This window comes from Oxyura jamaicensis, chromosome 26, assembly GCF_011077185.1.
Source record: "Oxyura jamaicensis isolate SHBP4307 breed ruddy duck chromosome 26, BPBGC_Ojam_1.0, whole genome shotgun sequence".
NCBI lineage: Eukaryota > Metazoa > Chordata > Aves > Anseriformes > Anatidae > Oxyura > Oxyura jamaicensis.
The window spans coordinates 1,151,287-1,155,610 of NC_048918.1; positions in this window are offsets into that span (position 1 = coordinate 1,151,287).

Below are 4,324 nucleotides of genomic sequence, written 5' to 3' on the forward strand. Positions count from 1 at the left end.
AGCACGTGCAAGGAGTTCAGCGAGCACGCTGCGACCTCCCGAGCTTCACTCCTGAGGCAACTCCGGAGCTGATTTCTCAGGCGCAACTTTGAGATTCTCACTTTCCCAACAACAGAGCGAAACAAAACAAAAAGAAAGAAAAAAAAAACAGCAAGTAGCACCAAAAAGAGATGGTATAAATCCCTTAAAACACACCTCCAGTCCCGCTAGGTGTACGCGCCCATCACAGGCTGCAGCGTGAGCCCGGCGGAGCTCAGCAGCGAGGCCAGCGCAGCCCGGAGCCCCGAGGTAACCACTAGATGATGCCATCCCATTGAGCAGGGAGAACAGAGCCAGGAGGGAACAAGCACCGAGCAGCACCACAGCAGCTGGTGAATGATCGAAGCTTTCAGATGCTGTTAGAAGGAAAGAGTCCTTCAAACCTTCTCCCTTCCAAGCCCACCCAGGTGTGGCCGTGTAAGAAGCCAGCGAGCACCCTGAACCCCCGGACTGCCGGCACGGCGAACACCTCGAGACGTGCGGTAAGGATCCGGCCAGGAAACCCGCACACTCTGCTAGCCACACAGTAACACCCCAAATCCCAAACCAACGACGTTCGAGCCCGCACCAATCCCATTTCTGCTCGTTTCCCTCCGCTGCACGGTGCAGGGTGTCGTGCCTGGCCCCGTTATTTTTAGGGCAGCCAGCTCGGCATGGAGATGGGGAAGCAGTTGTGCCTCCCGCCGTGCCTGGCAGCTCCCGCAGCAGCCGAATTGGGGCTGTGCCTGGTCACAGTGACCAGGCACCCGCAAGAACCTCACCCAGGGGTGTAGGAGACCAGCGGCTCGTCATCCCCGCCTCTGCTGAGGATCCGCAGCAGCCGCAGCTCGCGCACAGTTGGGCGTTCAAAGCCACCTTCCACGAGCTCCCCGATCACCCTCGCCTCCTGCCAGGGGATGCGCTGCGCTGGTACAAACACCGCCCTGGCTGAAAGCCCTGAAACACGTCTGGGTAAAGGAAAACCCTTGGGGAAGCGATCGGTTCAAGCTGTTGTAACGGGGGCAGGGAAAGGCTCCATCAGCGCAGCACCCAACGTTTTTGCTCTTCTGAAGCAACCAGCGTGTGGCAAAACGGGGAACCAATTTTCTGTGGGGAAAACTCGAGGCAGGGGCCCGAAGCCACTGCTAGAACTGTGGAGGAAACTGAGGATTCCTGACATTCCCTGCCCACGCTTCCAGCCACGGAATACTTCGTGTCTGCACAAGGGAAAAAGCAGCACTCCAGCAGATTCCGATGCCTTTTAATTCTCCACTTTACAGAGCTTGCTTTAAGGCACATTCGAGACCACGCTGAACTGAACTGCCACCAGAAGCCCGGCTGCCTCGCGTGAAGCCGCTGCCGGCGTTCTCAAACCCTCCTGCTCCCTCGCTCCCGGCACCGCTCGGCGTTTCCACCCCGCGGCCCCTGCTGCTGAGCTGGGAGCAAATCAGTTTCGGAAGGAACCGCAGCCCCCCGAGGGGAAGAACGAGGAACCAGATCCCAAAGGTCGTGCTGAGAAGAGCAACAAGGCAGCAGGAACGTACGCCCACCTGTCTGCACTGCGGCTCTAGGGCAAAGCGAGCTGGGAGGCTGTAGCAGAGAGCTGGGAGGCTGTAGCAGAGAGCTGGGAGGCTGTAGCAGAGAGCTGGGAGGCTGTAGCAGCTTTTCAATGACTCCCTACGAGGCGCCCCTCAGCTAAAGCCCTCCCTGTCCCCTCCTGATAGGTTTTAATTACCAGTTCTTGGAGTTTACCAGTAACACCAGGCTACTTCAGCTCTGTTGCAAAGCACTACGTGAAAAGAAGGCAGTTCACCACCACAATTTCTGCTTTATCTCCCTACAGGTGACTCAGCTGCCCCACACTGACCAAGCGACCTAATCCCGACACCCTGCCTTTGGTCATCTCAACACGTTTCAGCTGTAAAATCACACCCAGGAGTTCAACGCCTTGTTTGGAGTCTGCAGTCACGAGCAAGCAGCTCTCGCCCTACCTGATGCTCGTGGCAGAGCAGCTGGTGAGAACGCCTGCTGCCACGTCCCGCGTTAGTCGCCGCCGGGTCGGTCCTAAGGAGCACCTAAAATCCAAAGCATTGCGAACGGGGAAAGTTACCAGGTTATTTTAGAGGAAAGCAGCCTGGGCTTGCTGCACCCCGACACCGCAGCTCTGCCTAACGTAGGAGCCTGGAGCAGCGCTGGCAGGACGCAGGAACACCGCGGGGCTAAAGGAGGGGCGGCACAGCAGCGAGCTGCTCGACCTCCACCAAGCCGTCTGAAATCCAACAATCCGTCTTGGTGAAGAAGCCGAAGGACGTCTTTGTGAAGCGACCAGTGCTTTCGCCGCACTGAGTGCCAGTCTCAGGAACAAGGGAGGAGCACCCTCGTTTAGCTCTGTTCGAGGAGGATCCGCTACCTCTGAGCCCGGCAGCATCTCACTCCCCCGCTTTTGTCGTCGTTGCCTCGAGCCTCTCGTAGCCAGTCGTGAACGTCGGCACGCGCAGCCGCGTGGCACACCTACTGAACACCACGGAAAAGCACCACCAGAGAGAAAATAGGGTTACTTTGAACTGAAAACAAAGCTTTTTCCTTTTCAAACGTACCTCCTGCTGGGGCTTTCCAAAGGCAAGTCACATTTGAAAGCCAAAATCCATCTTAAAGTAACCACGAAGGCAGCACGCTGTCCGTTTGCTGCCACACCATCTCCAATCTGACGTTATCCAGCGCGCAGAAATCCCTGGTCCACCACACCAAAAACGTATTTGAAAGATTTCCTAGAGCTGGGCGCGTACGATTTCAGCTCCACTCCGTTGAATTACACTTGGCACTTCCTCAGAGGGACGTCCACCTGCCTCGCGAGTTTTAAGCCTCAGCTAAAATCAGCGGGGAGGTGGGGACCTGGCAAAGAGCTGCTGGAAAAAAATCGAGCAGCTCTCGCTGCGGGCATTACTCGCCCGGGGGTGTCGTCCTTTTTCTCCTGTTCCTGTGCTGGAGTCAACCAAAGAGAACAAATGCCAGCAGAGCAGCTATCCAGCATCGCTTTCAGCCACCAGCTAATGTTTTACTGCTGCAGCAATAATCCAAGCTCGCCTGTCAAACGCTTCCAAGGACAGAGATCCAGGTTTCTGTTTGCATTTTGAGGTTTAAGAGATAATCACGCTAAGCAGCGGTGCCTAAGTGCCAAATGCACTTCCCTTCTCCATTAAGGTCTCAAATACGTTTAAAAATCCAGCTGGCAGGATGCAAGTCCCCCGTACCAGGATTTAATCTCAATACCAGAGGAAAAGAATCAGTGCTGAAGGGTGGGAACGGCCCCGAGAGCTTCTCCGCAGCGAGCAGCACACCTCCCTCTGCCCCCTGCTTTACCACCCATCTGGCAGCCTGAGGTTACACTTCAGTGCACAGAGAAATCCAGTGTCGAGTGCTTCAGGAGCCAACAACCTTCTCCACGTGCCAAAGGTAGTGTGCTCGCATGTGCATGGGTACACGTACAGCACAAGGAGCAGCGAGGGAAAAAGGAATCTTCTTCGTGGCTTTACCCCTAAGAAGCTGCAGAGGACACCAGAAGCTTCGTTTCCATTAGACCCCCGCTGTGCCAGGAGATAATTAACAGAGAGCAGAGCCTGTGCATCACGAGGAGGGCTGGCATTTCCCTCGGAGCTGAGCTCAGAAAACTGAGACAAGCACACGAAACCTGCAGCGGCAGGGAGACTTGCTGAGCTGGCTGCAAACTCGCGGGCCGTCGAAGGGAAGCACCGACGTTGCTCTGCTCTGGTTAGACACCGCCTAAAACACGCCAGGACCGAGCAGGATCGCTGCTACGCTGAAAGCCAAAGGATATTATTCATGAGCAGGAGCTGAGCCACACCGTAACGCTCGGTTCAAGGAATAAGGCCAGCCGCTGTAGCGCCGCGGGAAGCCTGAGCCCGACCCCACAGCTCTCGCACTGCTGGCTTTGAGCAGGAGGCCACGAACTCGGGGGGGTCTCAGCAAGCAGCGCCAGTCGCTACTGCGGAACCAGAGCCCTCCCGTCACTACCGAAGGCGGGCTGTTGGCCGGGCCCAAACCAAACCAGCACAATCTGGGTAAAATCGCCCTAGCGTGCAGCGCTCTCGGTTGCTACAGAACCTCAGATGCTGAGGAAGCCAGGAACTGGGGTGCTGCAGGCAGACTGCGGTGGAACAGGACGGAGGCCGTTCCCAACTCCACATCTGTTGTGTAAAAACTGCTCCTACCCAGGAGCTCTTTCCAGCGAAGGAGGCATAACCTCAGTCACTCGATGTTAACAGCGTCAATTCATGCCACATTAGAA